At 40.9% G+C, this 16031-nt stretch overlaps 1 protein-coding gene across 2 annotated transcripts in view; it reads right to left on the reverse strand.

Annotated features, from left to right (window-relative positions):
* The window catches only part of LOC126187902 (uncharacterized), a 1224785-nt gene that overhangs the window by 468578 nt on the left and 740176 nt on the right, over window positions 1-16031 (reverse strand). For both annotated transcript variants that reach the window (XM_049929256.1, XM_049929255.1), the window contains one exon: window positions 3183-3210. The gene's annotated coding sequence lies outside the window, so the exon portion shown is untranslated. The remainder of the gene's footprint in view (window positions 1-3182; window positions 3211-16031) is intronic.

Raw genomic sequence — 16031 nt, forward strand, 5'->3', positions numbered from 1 at the left:
TAATTTAAATTAGATTTCTCCACAAATGCGAATTTCGTCGTTTCAACAGTAAACAAATAGTGGAAGGAAAAAAAGAATGAATGAATGATGGAGGAGATCCGTAAAATATTTGTTGTGTGCAGTTTTAAAAGTGGCAGTTGTTGTTCCTTGTGAAGTTTTAAGCAATTAGATACAAACATTTAGCGCAGTTTATATCGGTGAAAATCATGCGAATACATAATTATTTTCGCACGCCCGGGTTCCCGGGTTCGATTCCCGGCGGGGTCAGGGATTTTCTCTGCCTCGTGATGGCTGGGTGTTGTGTGCTGTCCTTAGGTTAGTTAGGTTTAAGTAGTTCTAAGTTCTAGGGGACTGATGACCATAGACGTTAAGTCCCATAGTGCTCAGAGCCATTTGAACCATTTGAACCACATAATTATTTCATGAAGCAAACTAGGCATTTTCTGTTTATAGTCACGTTTTGAAGTAAGCAGCGAAAATCGAAACATAGAATCCTTGAAGTTGAACAGAATTAACCGGAATAAAATAAGAAGTGTAATTTTGAGAGATAGTGATTATCTCCAAAAAATTTAAAACATTCGAAATCATCTGAACTACGTCGATGTACAAGGAGATTATTTGATTCAATCTCCTGGTCAATTTGTAAGGCAAGTGGCTAAACGCACAGCGTTGTAACACTAATTAAAGCACAATCCTAATATGACTCTCCTATTTAACATCTACTAATGATATTTTTAAATAATTATGAAAAGCGTTCTGTAACACCACATTTCCATACTGGAAGATTGACGCTCAGGTTCGGAATTCTCGTTCAGTAGCACCGAAACTGGAATGTAGTAGTTGTGCTTATTTAGACATTACATCACATGAAAAACTGTTACACTTGCATTTCGAATAGATGCCTGCCGAATTTACACGACACACCAGCTTTTGAGGTTAGCCGATAAATCAAACAAAACATGCTCCTGTCATATCGTTAGTTGTCGCTGCTCCACCATACCTTCATGTATGCTTGCGCGGAACTGCGAAAACATTTAAGGCACGTTTACATCTGAGTTACTGTATATGTGGTGTCTGTTCTTTCGGACATGTCCGAAAGAAGAGTCGCCATTTTGATCCTGCAGCCACTATGAGTCACGACGCAAGGGAATTAAAGACATTAGCTGCCAGTGGGCAATGACTTGTATCAACGGGGCAAGTTGAAAATGTGTGCTTACTAGGCACATGTGCTGACCACTAAGCAATTCTTACACAGTGGTCCTCACAAACGCATGGGCTACCCTAGCATGCCCCCATCAGACCATAATTCTCATCTTATACCATACACTGCTGATTTAGAGTCATTACTCGCGGCATCTCGCCAGTTCCCCTAAGACTTAGAGCTTCGTGTGCATCTGCCCTGAAGAGATTATTGGCTGGAACTCTTACGGGAATCGGCAAGTGTCGTGACTATTAAGACTAATGAGCAGGGGCAACACATCAGTAGTGCGTGATGTAAGTTGAGGATTTGGGTCTGACGCCCACCGACTCCTAATGCCAGTCATTCCTTTGTGTCTTGACAGTTACTGAATGATATTTATGTCAAACGTAAATCGTGTCTAATGTAAACAGTGAAGAATTTATATCAGAGCTATGAAGTTCTACCAGCAGCGATATGTATCGACGCATTTATACGGACATATGAAAACACAGTTCATTTTAACTCATCCAACAGATATCGCCGAAGCTGGTTGCTCATCTACTTTTCTGGCACTGAGCAATAAATGTTCGAGCGAATATTAATGATACAAAGTAGTGGTTAGAAGTCGAATTAGAAGAATTAATTAATTTTTACCGCAGTAAACCAGAACTATTTGACGTTACACGCAAAAGTTATGACAGAGGGAAGAAACGTAATGCCTTAACGGAAACAGAAGGACTTAGTACGACCGTAGAGAAATTCACAGAAAAATTCGTAACTTAAGACATCAATTTAACAGTGAATTTTAAAAAAAATGCAAAGACAAAATCCGTCGAGGCCACTGAAGAATTGCATGTATCAAATTGGCCATACTATAATTTGCCGTTATTTCTCCTTGGAGGCTCAAAGAGTAAGAATCACCTGTAAACATATAACGTTTCAAACAATATCCTTTTAGTAAACATTTTATGAAATAAAACACAATTCCATCATGTAGTGCTATTACCTACTTACCCGATGCTAAAATTTGCAACTTGTTCTGTTACGGTAACAGGTTTTCTGAATTTGCTACCTTGCTTTGATATAACTCGGCCAATTTTACTAGCAAGCTTTTCGAAAGTAGCTCATTTCTGTAAAAAAATTCGTAAACAGCGTTGCATCCTCAATACCAAGCTCAGAAATTAATTCACAGAACGCACCGAAATTTTCACTTCTCAGAAATCCACTCTGGAAGCCAAAAAGAACAATTTCTCTTCCTTTCTAACATTTTTAGTATAATTACACAGGCCGCGACATTTTATTTTAATTTCTGCCGTTTACAGATGACCTATCACCTTGTTATTAAGACTGGTCTTATTTTCACGGTGTGAAATTGTACAAGAACAGAATGTGAAGCTTATTTGATATTTCTTATTTGTAATAAGGACTGAGAATATTTAAGCTTTAAATTCTTACGGATTTTAAAGTAGTAACGACATGAAAGTATTAAAATTAATGATTGCTTTTAACTTAACAAACAGACTGAAACAGACGTACGACACAGTACATTTTGTCTGTATCTTGCAGTAACTGTCAGATGTAAACGTACCGAAGAGGGCCATACGTTTATTACAAATTGTAGCATTTTGGGAACTGTTAGAAACATATCCATGACATAAATTTCTACTAATTTTTGTCAATATGTATACTGCCAAAGTGGCTTTCTATGTGACACTCGAGATATATTTCCGGAGAAAAGTGTCAGATGTAACTGCACCTTCAATGCTGCAATCTGTAGGGAACATAAAACCTTTTCTCAAACACCCCACGTTGAGATAGCATTAACTAATTTCCACAGCAATAGTACAAGGTAACTACAGCCGCCAGCATAAAATTGACATGTCCCCCAATGGTACAGAGAAATAGAATTTTCGGTAATGACACTTGTTTGTATACAGGTGTCAGTAGTCACCTTTTATTTAAATGCAACATTTTAACTACTTTTATATTATGCATCACTCACCTCTCTGTTAGAAGTTACAGCAGAAGACCTGTAACGAAAGAAAAATAAAACGGATTAGTTACACATCAGTTTTGGGCATCAACAGGGACGCCATAATGCGTAATTGTAGTTTTGTTTGTGTACTAAACCGCAAATGTAACGCTGGAATTAGTCTTTTACCTTTGTTGCTGATAAACATTCAACAGGTACCTCTGTCTTAATTCAAGCATGGCTATGAATTTAAATTTACGCTCCAGATATTACTGTGCCAGAAGGAACGTTTCACTCCATAAACGGTATGTTACACGTCTGTTCGGGTACGTTTCATCATTTTAAGCATGGAATGTATAACTGCCACTATGTATCAGAATGGTTACAATTGATTTTTAAGTCGTCTTAACGATTGCTGTTGCGGTAGAAGTGCTCACACAAAATTTGTTCACAAACTAATGTAACTAGTTTTTTTGCGAAATATTCTTGAAGCAAATTTCAATTCAAGTTTTTCAAGTTTTTCGCTGATCTCTCTCTCTCTCTCTCTCACACACACACACACACTCACACACACACATACACACACATCCCTATTCATGTTCTTTCACTACTCTCTATGTCTATTATTGATCCAATGTGGTATGAATCCCATCCACAACGTCAAACTTCAGTAGAGGCCCCAGGAATGTTCTATAAGCAATATCTGCCGTAGATTAACAGAGAATTCCGTTTTACTAAAGGCTGCCTTCTGGACTTGTATGGTAGTTTATTTTGTTCGTATTCCTCTGAATCAAGAATCATCCAGTATAATTATTTACTTCATTTTCCAATGCTTAATAATATACAGAGAACTGTAAAAGCACCGCTGTATTCCAATCGGATCATTTGGGAAAATCATCAGAATGGCTGTATCAGGAAAATAGGCTTGAGTCCTCTTTGTACGAGCATTTTTCCTACTCCTCTATTCATTTTTGTGAATTACCCGATAAGCACAACGCAACGAAGTATGCCCATGGCACTTTTAGATGAAAAGTATTTCCCAGCATCCCAGTTAATCTTTGTAGTGTAAGTTTGTAAGTTTTCGCTGTAGTCAATTTTCATACAACTATTTTGGGCTGTAGACTGCGTTTCGGTGTAAAATACATCAATGTTTCAGCCACAGACTTCATCAGGGTCTGTACTACTGGGACAATATCACTTTTAACTTTTAAGTAGTGTCTTCACTGTTGCCTCTGCTGTCATTACGGTCTTCAGTCCGAAATATGGTTTGAAGCATCTCTGCATACTGGTCTGTCGTGTGCAAGTCTCTTCATCGTAACTTTAACTACAGCGACCAACATCCATCTGAACCTGTTTAACGTATTAGCGTCCGGCTCCCTCTGCTGTTTTCACCCCTCACACCTCTTTGCATTGCCAAATTAACTATTCCTTTATGTTTCAGGACGACTCATATCAACCGATTCCTTCTTTTGATCAAGTTGTACCACAAATTTCTTTTCTCCCCAGTTCGATTCAGTACTTCATCAGTAGTTATCCGATCTTCTCGCTCGATTTTCAGCATTTTCCTGTAGCTTTACATTTCGAAAGCTTCTTTCCTCTTCTTGTCTGAACCGTCTATCGTTCACGTTTCACTTTCGTACAAGGCTACACTCCGGACAATTACCTTCAGAAAAGCCTTCATAGCACGTCAATTTATAGTTACCTAGCAACACTATCCGGCTTCGCACGGATAGCACTAAGTACCTACAACTTGTCTCACATAGCGGTAAAAAAATTAAATATGCAAACTTTCTTCGTGAATCACTTTATCTATTACTGAAAATCGTATCAAAATCCCTATAGTAGTACGTGAGAGTAGCAGAAAAATGCGGGGATGGGCCCCAATTTATTACATGTATAAAAGAAGTAGAAAATATGAATGGATGTATAAATTCTACCAATAATAAAGGGCACCCCTTTGGCGGTTTGCGTCTCCCTAAGATACGTCAGTTATCCAAACAGGGAAGGGAAGCTACATTTTAACCGGGGATACGAAGCAAGCGTCTTTTCTGGCTAATCTCCACATCACAGAGATCTGAACGCTAGGCTAAAAAGCAGACTGAAAAATCCGTTTTTCTACAAGAACTCAGCCCGCGACCTTTCTGTCTCCCGACTTGCACGTTACCCACTGGACCTACCAGGTCCGACTTAACTTCTCCTCAAGGTTCTCTATTCTGTGTAGTTGTGGTTTTTCCCGCAAGGTACAGATTCCACTGCAGCTGACCAACTCATAGCCACGAAATTACACTCCAAATACCAGTTAAGTATGGAACACATAACACGTCTATGCAACTATACCGGGTGGTCCATTGATAGTGACCGGGCTAAATATCTCATGAAATAAGCATCAAACGAAAAAACTACAAAGAACGAAACTCGTCTAGCTTGAAGGGGGAAACCAGACGGCGGGGCCCGCTAGATGGCGCTACCGTAAGTCAAACGGATATCAACTGCGTTTTTTTAAAAATAGGAACCCTCATTTTTATTACATATTCGTGTAGTAAAGAAATATGAATGTTTGGTTGGACCACTTATTTCGCTTTGTGATAGATGGCGCTGTAATAGTCACAAACGTTTAAGTACGTGGTATCACGTAACATTCCGCCAGTGCGGACGGTATTTGCTTCGTGATACATTACCCGTCTTAAAATGGACCGTTTACCAATTGCGGAAAAGGTCGATATCGTGTAGCTGTATGGCTATTGTGATTAAAATGCTATGTATGCTACTCGGTATCCTGGACGACATCATCCAAGTGTCCAGACCGTTCGCCAGATAGTTACGTTATTTAAGGAAGCAGGAAGTGTTCAGCCACATGTGTAACGTCAACCACGACCTGCAACAAATGATGATGCCCAAGTAGGTGTTTTAGCTGCTGTCGCTGCTAATCCGCACATCAGTAGCAGACAAATTGCGCGAGAATCGGGAATCTCAAAAACGTCGGTGTTGAAAATGCTACATCAACATTGATTGTACCCGTACCATATTTCTATGCACCAGGAATTACTTGGGACGACTTTGAACGTCGTGTACAGTTCTGCCACTGGGCACAAGAGAAATTACGGGACGATGACAGATTTTTTGCACGTGTTCTATTTAGCGACGAAGCGTCATTCACCAACAGCGGTAACGTAAACCGGCATAATTTGCACTACTGGGCAACGAAAAATCCACGATGGCTGAGACAAGTGGAACATCAGCGACCTTGGCGGGTTAATGTATGGTGTGGCATTATGGGCGGAAGGATAATTGGCCCCCATTTTTTTTTATGGCAATCTAAATGGTGCAATGTATGCTAATTTCCTACGTAATGTTCTACCGATGTTACTGCAAGATGTTTCACTGTATGACAGAACGGCGATGTACTTCCAACATCATGGATGTCCGGCACATAGCTCGCGCGCGGTTGAAGCGGTCTTGAATAGCGTATTTCATGACAGGTGAATTGGTCGTCGAAGCACCATACTATGTCCCGCACGTTCACCGGATCTGACGTCCCCGGATTTCTTTCTGTGGGAAAGTTGAAGGATATTTGCTATCGTGATCCACCGACAACGCCTGACAACATGCGTCAGCGCATTGTCAATGCATGTGCGAACATTACGGAAGGCGAACTACTCGCTGTTGATAGGAATGTCGTTACACGTATTGCCAAATGCATTGAGGTTGACGGACATCATTTTGAGTATTTATTGCATTAATGTGCTATTTACAGATAATCACGCTGTAGCATCATGCTTTATCAGAAATGATAAGTTCACAAAGGTACATGTATCACATTGGAACAACCAAAATAAAATGTTCAAACGTATCTACGTTCTGTATTTTAATTTAGAAAACCTACCTGTTACCAACTGTTCGTCTAAAATTGTGAGCCATATGTTTGTGACTATTACAGCGCCATCTATCACAAAGCGAAAAAAGTGGTCAAACTAAAACATTCATATTTCTTTACGTACTACACGAATATGTAATAAAAAATGTGGGTTCCAATTTTTAAAAACGCAGTTGATATCCGTTTGACCTATCGCAGCGCCATCTACCCGCCTAACCATAGCGCCATCTGGTTTTCCCCTTCAAGCTAGACAAGTTTCGTTCTTTGTAGTTTTTTCATTTGATGCTTATTTCGTGAGATATTTGGCCCGGTTCTGTACTGATTTTCTTCAAAATTTTACATGGCACTTCAATAAATATTCGAATGGACATTGGCTATATACTTTTTTAAACAACAATGTACAGATTTCCTATAAAAATCGACTGCGATTGTACGACGTTTAAACCATTACAGAACTTGTTTCTCACATATTCTTTTTTCTTATGGATAATTTTAAACAAAAATTGTAGACACGACAGTGTGCCATTTTGTTTTCTCCTCACAGTCGGTTTTAACATAAAGCAAGAAAACTGTATTTATGGCTGATGATTAGAATACTACTTAAGAATCTGAATCTTCAAGTTTACAGCTTAAAACTATGCAAAATACTGTAATTGAAGCTACTGTCCTCACAGATCCGGCAGCAGGAGAGGTCTCTCATACCCTGTACACCAATAATCTGAACCGATTTAACCTTCCATTTCAAGCGACTTCAATTCCCATCATCAAGACATGGTTGAAATTAACAACAATCAAAGTCGGAGTGAGGGGATCGAGTAGGTAGAGAGAGAGTGTGTGTATGTGGGGGGGGGGGGGGGGGAGAGACACAGGGGGATGAAGGGGATGGTGGAGAGAGATATGGGGGAGGAGGAGATAGATAATGAGAGAAGGTAACGGAGATTGGAACGCATACATATTTTGCAGTTGCGGAGCATTGCCAGGTTCGCTAGTACACTACACTTTCATAAGTACTATTATTATAAACTGTATACAGTAGTCTTTTAAGAAAAGTTTTTTTTTTTTTGCTTTTGTAAATCTGCCTTTTATATTTTTCCTACTTCAGCCGTCGTCAGTTATTTTGCAGCCCAAATAGCAAAACTATTCCCCTACTTTTAGTATGTCTCTTACCAGCGCACTTTCTTAAAAGGGACATAAATATAATTCGTTGCATGACTGGATGTCGGAAGTGGAGGGGAAAGGTAGGTGATGCTGTTTGCTGGATCACGGCGGGCACGGGGCTGATTATGTGGCGTGGTGCTGTTCCTGCGTTGCCCCGTGGGAGTGAGGACGAGCCAACACGCTGCATGGTGTGCCTCCCACCTGAGGAATTGTTTATGTCCGCACACAGGGTGGTAGCCTGCGACTACTCTCTGTCCGTGGGCTGGATGCTGTTGCGGGCGCAACCAAGACTCTAGAAGAGCGCATCCATCACCACGGTTCGTGTTGGTGGGCCGCTTGTCTGTATCGATCGCCACCCTTACATTCCTTTTGACGGTAAGTGCCTACCGAGCTAGCACGCGAACTTCCTCGAACTGTGTGTCTTTCCCATATTCGTTTTGAAGTTCTACGACCGCATATCTGCGACGTTGTTCCAGCCTAGTGCAAGGCACGTCCTCTCCGACACGTGCGCTGGTAAATCCACACTCTCAGCTGACCTCATAAACTGCGGAACGTGTTGCCTACCGACAGTAGATTCCTAATGTTGTACCTGCCCGAATTTTAAAACGGTAACTACCTAATTAATATTGGAAATTTCACAGAAATTACACTAACTGTAGCGCTATGCTTGAAATACCAAACAGTAAGTGGCTTAAATTTAGAATTAGTGATTAATTTCAGTTATAAATGAGAAAACATCGACTTACCTCTCCACTTTTCATAGTGCGTAACAACACCATGCGGTCTTACACCCACCGTCGAATGACTTTGAGGTTGCTTTCAGAGCTGAACAGGCCAGATGTTTTTGTGCTAGAGCATGCTTTATTTTCCGACATAAAATTACGAAGTTCAGTTAACAAATACAGTGTCTGATTTACAAAATTTCTAGTAAATATACACCATTTCATTTTCAGTCTTTTCTTTTGCACTGCGTTGTATTATAGTCAATATATAAAGTTACATATGTGTTCCACTGTTAATGGCTAAATATTGCAATGCTTAAAGATATCGAAACAAAACGGAAAGGAATGGATGCAATACTAAGTGCAAGAATACCATGCCACCTGCGTAGTTAGCAAATGTCTCTCTATATCTTTCTATATCTTCGTTTCTTCTGCAGATTATCCTGCACTGCTGTAAGTCTATATTTGAATTCTTAGAGCTCTGGATTCTCCACACTTACTGCATGCTGGACAAATTGACCAGATAACAATTTTATGTTTTTGGATTGGAAATTCCTTTACATGTGGCTGTAGTAGCCGATCTATGTGTACGAGCTGAATCGCAGTTTTTAGGATGACATCAAGTCTTCTTGGAAGCCACTGCCCTACTTCAATGGCTGTGCAATATGTTAATCGGAGTGTTAATGTGTGTTCTTTCTTACATTTTAGACAGTTGGCGAACTGGTTAAGTGAATACCATGTAGCTTGCTAAGTACTGGAATGGTTTCATTGACAGCCTGATCCCATGTCGACATGGTGCTTGTTCTTAGTTGATGGTTATTAATATTTCTCCAAACTTTAGTTCAGTTTAAAAGAGGGTACTTGTTACGGACTTTGTTTGGACATATTTTTGTAAAGTGGCCGTACCATTTCCTTGCAGTGCACATTTTATCCCTCTAATTTACGTAGATACTGTCAGTTATTGCCGTTTTCAAGAAGCTAAGTTTTGGATGAGTTTTCCCAGCATTAACAGGTCCTTTATGGTTTTCAGGGGTAACAGTGTTTGTAAGGATATCTGATAGATTTGGAACGTATACTTTTGTCCTTTTAATAGCACTGTGTACTAGCAAGGCGTTGAATTTTCCCTTTGCACCACTCAGTTAAGGTTAAAGTCTTTTATTTAACCGTGAATATATTTGCTCGGCATACGGAGTGTCCTAGAATCGGCGGGACTGGCAGTATAGATACGACACAGAAAACCTTGGATATGATGCAGTAGTTTACCAGTTTTGCTTTTTATACATTTACTGTACTTTGTCACCGGCTCTAACTTCGTGCAGCACTAAACGGCAACTGCAAACCGCCATCTTTAGTGGGTGTGATACGAGGACGGTCCCTAGACTTCGGATCTTCGTCGCGACAAGGAACCACTGTTGCTCGTCTAACCGTTGGACACTGCCAAGGTTCATTATTCGACGTTTGTTGTAGTTGATAATGGTTCTAGTAGCTCGGCCATAACTGCCAAGAATGCTTTTGACTGGTACTATCTGAACTTGTGCCGGAAAAAAAAACCGCTAAGGTTGCCGGCAAATGCGCTGCAGACAACCTCTCTCCCTAATAACGTCAAATCTGGGATCGGATTGGCGATTTTCCTCAACAATGGTTCCACCGCGGTTGCGGAAAGAGCTTTTGATAGTGGACAACCCTTTCGCACTGATCGCTTAATGTTAACGGGTCCTGTTATTTACCAGTTAAACTTTTTTTTGTCCCGTTCAACAAGAGTTTGATCATCTGTCTGAATTTATCTAATTCCAAATACCTCCACTGTGTTCGATAGGAAACGATGGGAGACCCGGACAAATGCTTCAGAAAAGTCAATAGCAATTACGGAGGCATTTAATTTGCAGATGTCCGTCACTGCTTACTGTTTCTATGTTACTGCGCCCGAGTACTCAGCACGTCTGGTGTTCTCCTATCAAGTTTTTCATTGCCTGTTTTAGTACAGAGTTAATAGTTTGGGCCTGAGTTTTGCAGTCTGCATCAAAGTTATTAGTCTCAGACTATGTGTTTGTTGGTGGATATTTCTTCGGTACTAGAACTATTAGTCCTTCCTGGAAACTTGAAGGAAGTTTGTCGGATGTTTCAAGCGTCGTTAAATACGTCAACAAGTTCGTCTTTTAGGACGTCCCAATACGTAAGTCAGAATTCCGCTGGTAATCGATGTAAACCAGGCGACTGTCCTCTCGGACTTCTAGGCTATGCTCCAAACACTTCCTCTTCTATGAATACCTCAGCAAGGGTGCTGTTTCCTGCGTCACTTATGGTAGCACCGGAACCCTGCCGAAACTAATCTTCACAGTTCTCGTCTGCTTGCGCTGTCGCATGTAATTCACGAATATGTTGCATAATTCCTTATTTTATGAGATCCTGTTGGCCTATTGACCCATCTCCTACTTTAAGTTCCTCAGTTACTTTGTATTGACCCCGTTTTGTTGTTCGGACTAGATGATAAAAGGAAGCAGTTTCCTCTTGTATGATGGTTGTCGTATCTCTGTCTCAATTTAAGAGCTTCCAACTTCCTTCTCTGCAATAATGTGGTTTTGCGCTTCGATTTCTGTTACACGAATGTACCAAAAGTCATGGAATAGGGATATGCACATACACGGATGGCGATAGTATCGCGTCAGAAGGTATAAAAGGGCAGTGCATTGGAGGAGCTATAATGTGTACAAGGTAGACATAAGAAAAGGCTTGCCACGTTGTTACGGCCGTACGACGAGAATCAACAGGCTTTGAACGCGGAATGGTAGTTGAGATAGACGCATGGGACATTCCATTTCGGATATAATTAGGAAAATCAACATTCCGAGATCCACAGCGTCGAAAGTGTGCCGAGAATAACAAATTTTAGACATCACCTCTTACCACAGCCAACGCAGTGGTCGACGACCTTCATTTAACGACCCAGATCAGCGGTGTTTGCGGTGAGTCGTCGCTGCTGACAGACAAGCAATACTTCGTGAAGTAACCGCAGAAACCATAACGACTGCACTGCTTTGCGCGTCCCCCCGACACGCTTTGTATGTCCTCCACTGCTAGTGCTTCCACCTGTCGTCTGTGAATGGTTACTGCACGTTGACGTCCAACAAGTCGGTGGTCACGTTAATGCGCCTGGACCGTGTAGCTGCTTCCAGACGAGGCGTATACTTTTATAAAACGTGTGCTTGCTACGGAAATTGCTAACGCCCATCCGTTTATAGCCTTCCAGTTACTGCAGCTGGTATAAAATCTTTCGTTAATGTAACTGTGCCAGAGTTTTCAGTACTGTTGCACGTTACACTGTAACCTGAACTGAGTCAAGATTATCTGTAGCAACTTCCCGTAGTAATGCTATTTCTGTTTCAGCTGCATGTAACAACTGTTGAAGACACACCAGTTTTAACCGTGATGAAAGTTTGCTACAGCTGAAAGTGCAGATTTTATAGTTTTGCAACGCCATTGTCACTCCCTGACTGTGTCGATTTCTTGCTAATCGGTTCCGGTATTTATTTTAAGTCTAGGTTTAGAGATCAGATTTGCTTTGGCGTCTCTTTTTTTGTATTTACGCTTACTTCCAGCAGCTACAACAACTGCCAGCTTCGGTGTTTTCTTTCCGCCTTCCCGTTAATAAGTATGTTATGCTCGGTGTGGAGGGATACTGAAGATTCTGACGTCACTATATCTTCCACACCATTCTCATAAAGTTCGGTATTTGACTCTGTTGAGAGTTCTTGTTCTATTTCTTCCTGCGTTTCTTTAATGCTACTCTTAGATATCTTCATTTAGACTGTTCGTTCTGCATGTGTATATGTAGTCTTACACTGCGAGTTTCAGCTGTTCGTTTTTGCAGCTGTTCTGCCAATTGAAGTTGTTGTTCTGCGACTGTTTCTCCGGAATGGATAATCCTCTTCACTTCAGAGTATGAACCGATTCCATTGTTGTTGTTGTGGTCTTCAGTCCTGAGACTGGTTTGATGCAGCTCTCCATGCTACTCTATCCTGTGCAAGCTTCTTCATCTCCCAGTACCTACTGCAACCTACATCCTTCTGAATCTGCTTAGTGTATTGACCTCTTGGTCTCCCTCTACGATTTTTACCCTCCACGCTGCCCTCCAATGCTAAATTTGTGATCCCTCGATGCCTCAGAACATGTCCTACCAACCGATCCCTTCTTCTAGTCAAGTTGTGCCACAAACTTCTCTTCTCCCCAATCCTATACAACACCTCCTCATTAGTTACGTGATCTACCCACCTTATCTTCAACATTCTTCTGTAGCACCACATTTCGAAAGCTTCTATTCTCTTCTTGTCCAAACTAGTTATCGTCCATGTCTCACTTCCATACATGGCTACACTCCATACAAATACTTTCAGAAACGACTTCCTGACACCTAAATCTATATTCGATGTTAACAAATTTCTCTTCTTGAGAAACGCTTTCCTTGCCATTGCCAGTCTACATTTTATATCCTCTCTACTTCGACCATCATCTGTTATTTTACTCCCTAAATAGCAAAACTCCTTTACTAATTTAAGTGTCTCATTTCCTAATCTAATTCCCTCAGCATCACCCGACTTAATTCTACTACATTCCATTATTCTCGTTTTGCTTTTGTTGATGTTCATCTTATATCCTCCTTTCAAGACACTGTCCATTCCGTTCAACTGCTCTTCCAAGTCCTTTGCTGCCTCTGAAAGAATTACAATGTCATCGGCGAACCTCAAAGTTTTTACTTCTTCTCCATGAATTTTAATACCTACTCCGAATTTTTCTTTTATTTCCTTTACTGCTTGCTCAATATACAGGTTGAATAACATCGGGGAGAGGCTACAACCCTGTCTCACTCCTTTCCCAACCACTGCTTCCCTTTCATGCCCCTCGACTCTTATAACTGCCATCTGGTTTCTGTACAAATTGTAAATAGCCTTTCGCTCCCTGTATTTTACCCCTGCCACCTTCAGAATTTGAAAGAGAGTATTCCAGTCAACATTGTCAAAAGCTTTCTCTAAGTCTACAAATGCTAGAAACGTAGGTTTGCCTTTTCTTAATCTTTCTTCCAAGATAAGTCGTAAGGTCAGTATTGCCTCACGTGTTCCAACATTTCTACGGAATCCAAACTGATCTTCCCCGAGGTCGGCTTCTACCAGTTTTTCCATTCGTCTGTAAAGAATTCGCGTTAGTATTTTGCAGCTGTGACTTATTAAACTGATTGTTCGGTAATTTTCACATCTGTCAACACTTGCTTTCTTTGGGATTGGAATTATTATATTCTTCTTAAAGTCTGAGGGTATTTCGCCTGTCTCATACATCGTGCTCACCAGATGGTAGAGTTTTGTCATGACTGGCTCTCCCGAGGCCATCAGTAGTTCTAATGGAATGTTGTCTACTCCCGGGGCCTTGTTTCGACTCAGGTCTTTCAGTGCTCTGTCAAACTCTTCACGCAGTATCTTATCTCCCATTTCATCTTCATCTACATCCTCTTCCATTTCCATAATATTGTCCTCAAGTACATCGCCCTTGTATAAACCCTCTATATACTCCTTCCACCTTTCTGCTTTCCCTTCTTTGCTTAGAACTGGGTTGCCATCTGAGCTCTTGATATTCATACAAGTGGTTCTCTTTTCTCCAAAGGTCTCTTTAATTTTCCTGTAGGCAGTATCTATCTTACCCCTAGTGAGACAAGCCTCTACATCCTTACATTTGTCCTCTAGCCATCCATGCTTAGCCATTTTGCACTTCCTGTCGATTTCATTTTTGATACGTTTGTATTCCTTTTTGCCTGCTTCATTTACTGCATTTTTATATTTTCTCCTTTCATCAATTAAATTCAATATTTCTTCTGTTACCCAAGGATTTCTATTAGCCCGCGTCTTTTTACCTACTTGATCGTCTGCTGCCTTCACCACTTCATCCCTCAGAGCTACCCATTCTTCTTCTACTGTATTTCTTTCCCCCATTCCTGTCAATTGTTCCCTAATGCTCTCCCTGAAACACTGTACAACCTCTGGTTCTTTCAGTTTATCCAGGTCCCATCTCCTTAAATTCCCACCTTTTTGCAGTTTCTTCAGTTTCAATCTGCAGTTCATAACCAATAGATTGTGGTCAGAATCTACATCTGCCCCAGGAAATGTCTTACAATTTAAAACCTGGTTCCTAAATCTCTGTCTTACCATTATATAATCTATCTGAAACCTGTCAGTATCTCCAGGCTTCTTCCATGTATACAGCCTCCTTTCATGATTCTTGAACCAAGTGTTAGCTATGATTAAGTTATGCTCTGTGCAAAATTCTATAAGGCGGCTTCCTCTTTCATTCCTTCCCCCCAATCCATATTCACCTACTATGTTTCCTTCTCTCCCTTTTCCTACTGACGAATTCCAGTCACCCATGACTATTAAATTTTCGTCTCCCTTCACTACCTGAATAATTTCTTTTATCTCGTCATACATTTCATCTATTTCTTCATCATCTGCAGAGCTAGTTGGCATATAAACTTGTACTACTGTAGTAGGCATGGGCTTTGTGTCTATCTTGGCCACAATAATGCGTTCACTATGCTGTTTGTAGTAGCTAACCCGCACTCCTATTTTTTTATTCATTATTAAACCTACTCCTGCATTACCCCTATTTGATTTTGTATTTATAACCCTGTAATCACCTGACCAAAAGTCTTGTTCCTCCTGCCACCGAACTTCACTAATTCCCACTATATCTAACTTTAACCTATCCATCTCCCTTTTTAAATTTTCTAACCTACCTGCCCGATTAAGGGATCTGACATTCCACGCTCCGATCCGTAGAACGCCAGTTTTCTTTCTCCTGATAACGACGTCCTCTTGAGTAGTCCCCGCCCGGAGATCCGAATGGGGGACTATTTTACCTCCGGAATATTTTACCCAAGAGGACGCCATCATCATTTAATCATACAGTAGAGCTGCATGTCCACGGGAAAAATTACGGCTGTAGTTTCCCCTTGCTTTCAGCCGTTCGCAGTACCAGCACAGCAAGGCCGTTTTGGTTAATGTTACAAGGCCAGATCAGTCAATCATCCAGACTGTTGCCCCTGCAACTACTGAAAAGGCTGCTGCCCCTCTTCAGGAACCACAT

This window comes from Schistocerca cancellata, chromosome 5, assembly GCF_023864275.1.
Source record: "Schistocerca cancellata isolate TAMUIC-IGC-003103 chromosome 5, iqSchCanc2.1, whole genome shotgun sequence".
NCBI lineage: Eukaryota > Metazoa > Arthropoda > Insecta > Orthoptera > Acrididae > Schistocerca > Schistocerca cancellata.